The sequence below is a fragment of the Meleagris gallopavo genome, chromosome 1 (assembly GCF_905368555.1).
Source record: "Meleagris gallopavo chromosome 1, MGAL_WU_HG_1.1, whole genome shotgun sequence".
Classification (NCBI taxonomy): Eukaryota; Metazoa; Chordata; class Aves; order Galliformes; family Phasianidae; genus Meleagris; species Meleagris gallopavo.
Genome location: NC_139404.1, coordinates 127,179,142 through 127,189,654, shown reverse-complemented (window position 1 = coordinate 127,189,654; position 10,513 = coordinate 127,179,142). Strand labels below are relative to the sequence as shown.

General features: G+C 40.2%; 1 long non-coding RNA gene across 2 annotated transcripts; it reads left to right on the top strand.

Annotated features, from left to right (window-relative positions):
• Nucleotides 1-3,648: 3,648 nt before the first annotated feature.
• On the top strand, nucleotides 3,649-9,041 carry LOC146545609 (uncharacterized). 2 transcript variants are annotated; one of them, XR_014881261.1, is made up of 4 exons: nucleotides 3,649-3,775; nucleotides 5,614-5,729; nucleotides 8,015-8,185; nucleotides 8,468-9,041. It is a non-coding gene; the product is annotated as an uncharacterized LOC146545609 (long non-coding RNA). The 2 variants fall into 2 exon arrangements; XR_014881263.1 differs by having other exon boundaries at nucleotides 6,511-8,185.
• Nucleotides 9,042-10,513: the final 1,472 nt, after the last annotated feature.

The window sequence follows — 10,513 nt, the reverse complement described above, 5'->3', positions numbered from 1 at the left end:
AATCTCTCCATATAGAGCCCTTACTTACACTGATGGCCATTATATTACCATAATGTATAGTATTATTAGCTTGGCCTCTTCACTGTTATGCAGTATTACTACTTTGAATTGAAGATGGCTCCTCTCCCACTGGCTTGGAGCACAAGAATATCTATGCATGTCTCTCCACAGACAGCTGTCTATGCATGAGCTGAACCTAGGGACAAAGAGGCCAGTGGAATTACCAATTTAAGCTTATTTCTATTTTGATCACATTCCTCTTTGATACCTTCTGTGACTGTGAGCTACCATGTAGAAATCCAACTCACACCAATTTTTTATGATGCCATCATGAGCATCCAATACATGTTTATTTCTCAGTAGTGAAGAGTTATATGATTTTAAAAAACAAAGCCACTGCTCTCAAATCATTGACTTTGAGTAATAAATATTTTTCTTTATTATATGATCTTATTTCTTACCCCTCCTACAGCTCAACTGCATGAGTTCTTCTCTGCACCAGTGCTTTGGTAGCACATCACTACAAATGAATCCAAAGTCTGGCACCTATCCTGCTCTCTACGACCTATGGAAGGAAAAATAAATACTTCACCTTTTTTTTTTTTTTTTTGTAAGAAACATTGATGAGGCAAACTTTTGGAAAGGGTGTATTCCAATGCATATCACTGGAAGGCTGCCCAGGAGCATTCTGGAGCCAGTGAAGAGACAAGTGTTTATTGTGGTGAGTGTGGTAATATAGAGGACAGCAGGGACAGACCAGAAGGAGACTGAAACCATAGCAGCTGAGTGTGGAAAGTACATAATCTAATGATGAGACTCTGACAAGGCAGGCGTGAAGAGGAGATGCCTGATCACTGCAAAGGCTCAGGTAGCTAATTTCAGAAAATTGATGGAGACAGAACAGTTGCTGTGTCCTGGGCAGAGATTTGTTGCTGACCTTCACACTAACAACAAAGGCAGGGGTTAAGGGATCTATCCTGACACCTCCACAGTTGCTTAAAAACTCCGACTCAGTGTCTTCTTGGCACTGACTGAAGCTGCAGCCGACAGCAGGCAGAGCTGTCTTCTGTGCTATCCCTGCAAAAGGGTTTTACAGTTATTTTTCTGCTTCCTTGTAGTTTCCTTTTCTTTTTTTTTTTTTTTTTCTTCTTTTTTTCCTGTCTTATTTTCCCCTTCGTAATGGAGGGAAAAAAGGTTAGATTAGAAAACTTCAATTAAGCCTTTAAAAAGACCATCTGCTGAATGCTGACTGGGGTTTCATGTAAACAAAATGCCTGTGCTGGTTACAAACAAATGATCTTATCTATTGTATTGTGTTACAAATTAAAATTAGATTAAGCCACCTACATGGTACCGCCGCTGAATCTTAAATTTCTTATGGAAACTGAATGTTTGCTGCAAGTATTCATTCGGCCTGATGAGAGCCTCATTATTTTTGTACCAGCAGTACACACTGGGTATAGCATAATCAAAGCCTGGGGGTACGTATTAATTATCCTTTTGAATAGTGATGAAATTTTAAAAAGATCTCCTTTAGGCTCACATCATCAGCAGATGAAACAAAGCTTTGCACAGCTTGTGAGCAGTGGCTCACATGTGTTTTTACATCTGTTCAGGATATTTCAATTTGAAGCGCAACAAGCCAAGTCTGGGATTAAAGACCCGGAGAAAGAGGGGGGAAAAATCTGCAACAATAACCAGACCCCACCCCTTCCTGTCTGCAGCGGAGAGGGAGAGTGTCTCCTCAGCAAAAAAAAAAAAAAGAAAAAAAAAGCTAACTCCATCTTGCTTTTCATTTTGGATGTAGCCATGCTATTCAGAAGATGAGTGTGACACTGAGCTAGCCACACTGCCTGTAGGTACCAAGACTGATTGCCTGCTCACCTGTCCCTGCTGCCCATAACAGCATCTAGAGAGATGCCAGTTTACACTGTTAGTGCTGGAGGTTCTCATGGGAGTTCACTGCTGCTTCCCTCTCTAGGGTGGTAAAAGAGAGGAGGTGGTTGTACTTACCTGGATCCCTGTGGATCCATGTTTGCCAGCTTGTGAAAAAATGGAGGAATGGGTAAGCTCTTTGTCAAGAGGGTTACACTGTCTTTTTTGAATACTATTAGGCTTGCACGATAATAGTTTTCCTGGAATGTAAAAGAAACACTTAGAAATATATTTTCTAAGCCATACTGAAGCCAAGAGGGAGAAATTGTACAGGTTAAGTCCTACTGCTGTGAAGAGTAAAAACAACAGTGGTCAGACAGAGTGGAGATGTATTAAATTTCAGTGGGAAAGAATTGCTGTGGTCCGGAGCTCCATCAAAGGAATGGATTTGCAGGCAGCCACATAGCTAGAACCCCTCTGAAGTCCGTGTGAGCTCTTGACTTGATAGACAGTCAGAGATCAAGTTGATCATGTTTACAAATCTGCACACATATTGCTATTTAGAATTCTTACTTCCTTGGTCATGTACAGTGTTTCTGAAGCAGAATAATCTTAGAAAAGGACATGACTTATAACTCGTATAGTGAGTTGAGACTGGAAGAGTCACCTCCATGTCCATTTTGAAATACCATCAGCATCTCTCTGTTGGCATGCACTGTAACACAAACAGGTCTCAAGGAGGCACCCAGACTCACCAAAACCTTTTTACCTTCTGGGTAAAAGTCAGGGGAAGTTGCATAAAAGTGCACAAACAGAGAGACCACAATTTTCTTCACAAGTTAGAAGTGAAGGATGTGAGCCCTTTCCCACTGACAGGACAACATTCACTTAACTCTGCCTAAGACAAGCTCTTTCTAAGTAAGAACTGGAGATAGAAGGGCCTGTGGTCTATTTTTCAGGCAACAAATAAATGTTGTCATTATTAAAAATTAATTATGCTAATGTGTTGAAGACTACACTCCAAGTTGTATGCTTGTTGTAAACTAACAGCTGTTGCAGTTCTTTCTCTGTGCTCAAGCCTGCATGGCCTGTCATTTACTATTCCTTACAGAGTCCAGAGTACGGATCATAACAATATAAATATGGATATATGCTTAAAAACATGATTAAAAATAGTTACTGCTCATGGACAGTAGCCAATTTGCCAACATGAATAAAAGCAACGCTATTTTTAAAAATGCATCATGACACATAATGGACAAGCCTGTAAAATTCAAATAATGAATTTTTTTTTTCAGAGATAGAAATGAGTGAGTGTTAAAATTTTCTTTCTAACAAAATAAAAAGTGACCAAAATGTTGTGTTTTTTTTTTCATATTTATAAAAAAGTGCTTGCAGGCTGAGACTTTGCATGCCAAGTTTCAGCCTAAAGCGAAGTTTAACAGCTGAGTTATAAACCCCTAAAAATAGGGTATTGTAATGGAAGTGCTGACACAACTTTAACTATCACAATGAGAATGGCACAGCTATAATCAAAAGTACATAGTGTACTTTGTCTTTGACTAACATAAATAGTTGTCAGGATGGACTCCAATAGAGTTCTCCATGTTATTTTGACTCCAGCACAATGGAAGTAATTCCTTATTATAGCGAGTTGAGACAAATTATCTAAAATTATAGGGTCATTGGATTTCTCTGCAAATAGCAACCAAACACCCTCACATGTTGTTGTTAAGTGGCACGAAGAGCTCCAGCTGTTGTAAGAGATCATATCTTGACTCTGTCCCGTGGAAATAAATTGCTTCTTTTCCTGCTTCACTTCATTAGGTGGGTGATCAGTGGGTTTCCACTGGAGTATGAAGATAATATCCTCCAACTAGACCAAGCCTTTGATGCTGAGGTACCTTTAAATTGCTAGATACTGCTCTGGCTTCTTGTTTTTGTGGTGACTTTTATATTTAATGATACCTTATTGAATAGGTGCTATGTAATTAAACTTTTCCGACAAGACTTCTTGTTTCTTTTTCCAACCCTTCTGTTACATTTCTAGGAAAAAAAGAGGCATATTTATATATTTCATGACACTCTTAGCTTTTCTGTTAAGTCGCCTTGTTGGTTGGTTTTCTCTCCCACCTCTTTTTCCTGTTTCTCTCTTCTCCCAGTGCATATTACTGCCTTTGTCTCTCTTTACCCTCATCTCACACTATAGGAATCGTTTTTCCCATCTGTCTCTTTTCCCTCATACTTTGTAAATGTGTCTGGCTTTTTCTAGTGGGGCTTAATTCTGAGGTTCCTGCACGTCCAGCTCAATGAAATCGCTATTTTGAGTCAATGAGTGACTCCTAAATTTTGTCTCTCCTTCCCTAAAGCCTTTAAGGAGTTTATAACTAATGGATGAAATAAATAAATAAAGTCAAGCACCTTATTTTGAGAACAGTTCCACACGTGTAACTCCATGTAAGTTGTGGCTGTTAAAGCTTGAGTTGGAGAGACTGAGGCAGAGGCAGAGCTTTGTGAAATACTTACCACTCAACTGCTCTGCAGTGCCAAGAATTCCTTTGTCCTGGTATAACTGCTGGGATATGCCACCATCTCCAAAGGCTACAAAGGTGGGCTTTAAACATGAATTCTGCCTAAAAAGGAGATTCCTTCCATTGAATGTGCTTGCAGTGCAGGAAAAGTCTCTGTACCTCACCTAATGTGAGTAGGAACGACTCCTTTTGTTTCTCTTCCAGAATATTTAACTGATTTTATTGTTGCTGGAGAAATTTAACCAGGAGGAATGTTTCAGAGACAAATGTGGGATACACATTGCTTATGGTCAGGTGACAAAAGACAGAAAACAGACAATAATAATAATAATAATATATCTGACAGGAGAAACATGAAACAACTTCCTTTAAAGTAAAGTGCTCTGTAGCTAGGATGAAAGCCTTATTTTTAAAAGCCATACCTTTTCTTCAGCTAAAAAAAGAAATACAGGAAAGAAAAAAAATGCAGAATCGTGCATTTAGGTGAACTCAAAACTGAAATGTTAGCAATTTTATTTCTATTTTCTTTATGTTTAGTTTAGAAATTTAGATAGAAATTGTAGAATATTTCCAAAATATAAATGTAAATATTTGTGAAAACAGAGAAAATAGGATATTAGAAGATTATTCATTCTAATTTGATTTAGATAGATAGATAGATAGATAGATAGATAGATAGATAGATAGATAGATAGATAGAACTTTGAAGCCTGTAGGGGGAAAATTTAAATGAAGATTAAACATAAGATGTATGGCTTCCAGTGTAATAAAATGGCAGATATTTTTAACTTTCTGCACTTCTGCCTTAATTCTTTCTTTTTGTCCAGGTCCACACAATAACGTTAAAAAATGCTGCGTCCTGGGACAGCTCCCATTTTCAGGTGGTTCTGGCTCATGGTTTTCGGCCTCGTGCCTAACACAACTCACCCGAGGCATTGTGACATCCTAGCATAACACAAACCTTGTCATGTCTTATTGCTTAAATAACACAGTAAGGAAATTAAACGGCTTGCTGGTTATGATTTTTATTGTTAGGGCTTATGAAGTCTTGAAGAATTTCAGGAAATTGATTACCTCGGAAGGGGGCAGTGGGGGTAGTTGGTACCTATGGCTGGAAAAAAAAAAAACAAAACATATAAAAAGAAACGCTCTGAGTAAACTCCTCTGAAATCCGTACAAAATACATAGATTTCGTCCATCTCCGCAGATCGCACTCGGACCGTGCGTGCCCGCCGCCGGGTGCCGAGCGGGGCCGGATGGATCGGCGTGGGCTGAATGCCCTCTACCGGGGGAACCCGGGGGTTACCCACAGCAGCACTATCGGTGAGAAGCGCGGGCTGGGGGTGCCACCTGCGTCACCTGAGTTGTCTTTGCATCAAAACACAATGGGGGGTAAGGGGGAAAAAAACCGAACTCTAAATAATGCCGAAGTTCTTTCAGGAGGGGGCAGTGGGAAGGAAATCAACGGTGCTCTTCACAGCTCTGATGCTTCTGAGAGGGAAGGGGGGAAAGCATGCAAGGCTCTTCTTCATCTTCTATGGGCCCAACTGTGCCCCCAGCACGGCTCCTGGTGTTGCCCCTGGATGTGCTGCCATGTTTTGCAGTTTTGTCCCAAACACACGTGGTCAGCACCAGGTCGCACAGAGGTGTGTGAGTGAGATCTGTCCTGGAATCTCTGAGTTTAATAACACCCTTGAATTTGACCCTCAGGAAAGGAAGGAGAGGGGGAAGGCAGGAGGAGAAAGGGGGGGGGGGGGGGGGGAGGAGGGGCAGGAGAGAGGAGATGAGAGGAGATGAGAGGAGAGGAGAGGAGAGGAGAGGAGAGGGGAGAGGAGAGGAGAGGAGAGGAGAGGAGAGGAGAGGAGAGGAGAGGAGAGGAGAGGAGAGGAGAGGAGAGGAGAGGAGAGGAGAGGAGAGGAGAGGAGAGGAGAGGAGAGGAGAGGAGAGGAGAGGAGAGATCACCTCCTGCCAGAGCATGGTGGCCTGAGGCCTGCTGCAGGGCAGGATGGGTGGTGTGCTGGTGGAATGAGAAATAAGAGAAATGGGTGCAAAAGTCAGCGTTTTCACCCAGCACTGCTTGATGAGAATGTTTCCATCATCCCAGCTTCCCCTCTGGCTCCAAGAGACCATCTCAGCCATGGCTGCCCTACTCTGCATGTAGCACTGCCCCTTCCTCCTCTAGAGACCAATGCCACCAGATTTCTCCAGCTGTATGAGAGGCTTGCTTTTGAGCCATAGGCAAAAAAAATGGTGGTTTTCTTGAAGAAATGCTCTTCCAAAGCCAGTACAGTGAGTACTGCCAGCACGCAACTGAGAGGGATGAGGCTGCTCCAGCTTTACCCCAGGATCCGATCACTTACAAAGACTACAATTAGATCCATCATGTTATCTGAATGGTTATTTTGTGATTTAATTCCCCCTGCTTTTTCACAGTGGTAATTAAACGAGCAAGGAAAAAGAGACAGATTAATTGATTGAACTGGTTCCAGGAGAAACCATTAGTTCTGTTCCTCTTCTGCTCTATATGGTGTTTAAACAACTCTGTAATGGAGCTTGGTGAATCCTGCCAACATATTTCTGTAAGCGCTGCTTTGATTTTCAAATGAATTGTCTTCATCTGCTTTTATCCCCCCGTTGCCTTAGCTTTATGTGAAAATTTGTACAGTCTTGCTTATGAAAAAGAAAGGAAAAAAAGCTAATATGTTTCAATATGATTGAAGAAGAATTTTGTTTCTGTGAGCTCAAGAGTTATGTGGCAACAGGACCAAAATATTGTCATGCGACAGACCAATAATCACTAATGACATTGTTCAAATATGCCGCAGTGCAAATGAATAATACTATGTTGTGGATCAAATATAGGAAAATTACGTAATTTATATCGCAAACAACAGAAACTCTGTTTTAGGGAAAAAAAAAAAGAGAGAGAAATGTACCAAATACTGCAGTTTCTGCCAGTTATTTTATTGAAACGATTAAGAATATTTTTATTTTAAATTACACTCAGTTAATGTGCATTTATAAATTTGATGTCAGTAAGAATAGAGTGTATTAGTAAAATCTGTGTTTGGGGAATATGAATAATACTTATTAACCATAAAAGTCCTATGATATTAATAGATATACTAGCATATTTTTAAAGTATTTTGAAAAGAAGGAAGGAAGAAAAAAAATCATGAAGGAGTGACTTCTAAGTGAATTTTACAAAAAAAAAAAAAAATCATCAACATTAAATAAATGCAATTTTTCATCTGGATCTAATCTAAAGTTTCATAAAATCTTTCTGTTGAACAATTATTGGGAGAGAGGTTGAATAAATGTAGTGGTAAAAGCCACAATGAAGTTTTCCTGAAAAATAGGCAAAAAAATCACTTCTATCTCCATCTATAAGAAAGATTACTAATTTAGTTTGTATTAGTATTCTGCTTTTCTTTTTTATTTCATTTATGGAACATATCAGATTATATAAGACTGCAGAAGGGCTGAAATTTTCAAAGTTACCTTTTGAATTTATTTTTTTTAATGAGCAGATCTGAAGTTTAGAACAATTTATTTTCCTAAATCAGAAGTCCTTGGTTTGATAATGAGTGTGGGGATTCCTATTTCAGCCGGGATAACTGTTCACCTCAGGAATGTGCTACAGATCCTCTGTCCTCCCAGCATGTTTGGAGAAAGCACTGTGATTTGAAATCTATGAGGAAGAACACAAAAGGCGGATGAGAATGGTAAAGAAATAGTAGAGGGAAGAAGAAGGGTTTCTTGCCATTCTTTCACCCAAGGTACAACTGTGTATACACATAATATATACTAAAATCTCTGTTTTAAGAAATATCTGGCTTCCTTTACTAATGATGTAGAAAAAGAAATTTAAAAAGCCAGTATTTTATAGCATGTGAATGTCTTATATAGTTGTCTATAAAATGTGACCAGAGAGTTACAGAAACTCAGTATGGGTCTGAGCTGAAGGGAAAAAAATATGGTTTAATTCTGGGATGTGCTAATGTGAATGTAAGTCACAAGAAGTGCTATTTTACTATATAAGAAAGGATTTTTTTTTGCAGTATCTCAGACACACCTGTTTGAGAATGACATAGCCAAAGAGAAGAAAGCCCAAGAGGAGAGTCCTGTGATCAGTCCATAACCATCCACGTTCACTCTCAGCCCCCACTCCTCATGGGTCCCTCCCACAACACATCCTTCCCGACTCCCCATGGGCTTTCCACAGTCTGCAGCTCTTCCAGCACCATCCCAACATGGTTCCATGCTGTGGGGCACCGCTGGGCTCCGCTCATAGAGGATTCCCCTGCAGCTCCTCTGCTACCAGAACCTCACCATGTAAGCTCAATGCACTATGGCATCCACCTGGGCCGTGGCGCTGGAGATATGTGATGAAGCCATCAGCTCTCCAAGGCGCTTATTCACTAGCAATCCCATGAGGTCTCTGATGACATCCAACAATCAGGTTTCTTTAATTAAAATTTTGAAGGTTTCTGATTTGTAGCAAATACATGTTTATTAATATTTTTCGTATTTATCTCCATAAAAAGATTGAAAAGAAGTGTTTTATTTGTTTTGATTTTTTTTCTTCTCTAAAGAAAAATAAACATATAAGATGTGTCTGTCTCCCTCTCCCCAAATAAATAAATCTCCATATTTTTCATTGAAGGCCACCACTGCCTGACCACCCAGCCCCAGTGATTGGCCTCAAGTCTGGGGAAGCATCATGGTAGCTGACATTGTGTGGGAGGTGAACAGTGAAGGTGTGGGTGCCCAATTAGAGGCATTCAACCCGAGGTTGGATGGGCTGCCCTAGGCAGCCTGAGCTGGTGGAGGACAGCCATGCCCATGGCAGGGGGTTGGAACTGGGTGGGCTTTGGTATCCCTCCCAGGTCTAGCCATTCTATGGTTCTATGGTTCTGTGAATTAAAAAGTGCAGTTTGGAAGTAGCTGGTAGCTTTGTGACTATCTGTGTACATGAGAACTAATAAAGTTATTGTCACTCAGCAGCACTTGATTGCAACCTAATGGATAGAACAGTTTTTCAGCCAAGAAGCAGGGAAAAATGCCTCCTGGCAGAGCACAGCTACATACATGGAGAAAATAGTTGTTATTTCAGGTGTTCAGGTTCCCAGTAGAAAATAAGTTTAATTAATTTATTTATTTTTCTAATTTGTGAAAATATGCCTACAGTGACCTCTAGGAACACGTGCAAAAGCCATAAAACCAGATTCATTCATTAACCATCTGACACAATGTCAATTGTAGATAGTCAAATAAACAAATAACACGTGAGGAAAACTCAAACTTCTCCCTTCCAATTCTCCATAGGAAAAAGCCTTAGAGAGTGAGCACACTTGGCAGCATGCCTTGGGCTCCTCACTCAGTGCCTTTTTGGGTGACAGAGAGAAAGGAGTCTGAATCGTAGTGATGAACACTCTCATTTCTGATTTAATATTCATGCCTTTCAATTAAAATCCATAAATGTTTATACGTTTTTTCAATCTTTTTTTCTTTTTTTCTTTTTAATATATTACATGGGAAATAGGAATGAGTTACAAAAATTCATATATAAAGTGTTTTCACCTCTGGAATGGGCAGAGAGCTGGAAATTAGGGTTTCTGGCTCCTCCTCCAATCTCTGCCACTCTTCTGCTCTCTGATCCTGGGGCAGCTACTCATCCAGAGTGGCTGGATGTGCAAAACTCATTACACTTGTCAGCTCCTTGTGATTCAGCATGTTGCTCTTTTTCTTATCTTTGAAATTCTATTGTTGCTGTAGGATGCTTTCAACAGTGAAACTATTTGAAGAAAAAGCAGGTGCACCTCAGTAATGCAACAACAAAAGTAATGGAAGAGCCCAGCCTCTCCTTGAAGCAGCAGGGAGAGTCAGCCTCCCATGGCCAAGTGACAGCAGCACTGAGATCTTGATGCTTTATGCCTTTTCCAACACTTCCATGTGATTTCAATGACTTTGCCCTTGTCGGTGCCTTCAGTTATTGAATGAAGTACCCACCTGGACCTGAAATGCCGTCTTTGCTGCAATGCCATGAGCAACTAGTTTTGCTCCTGCCAAATTCTCATTATGCACTATGAAACAATATGTGTTAT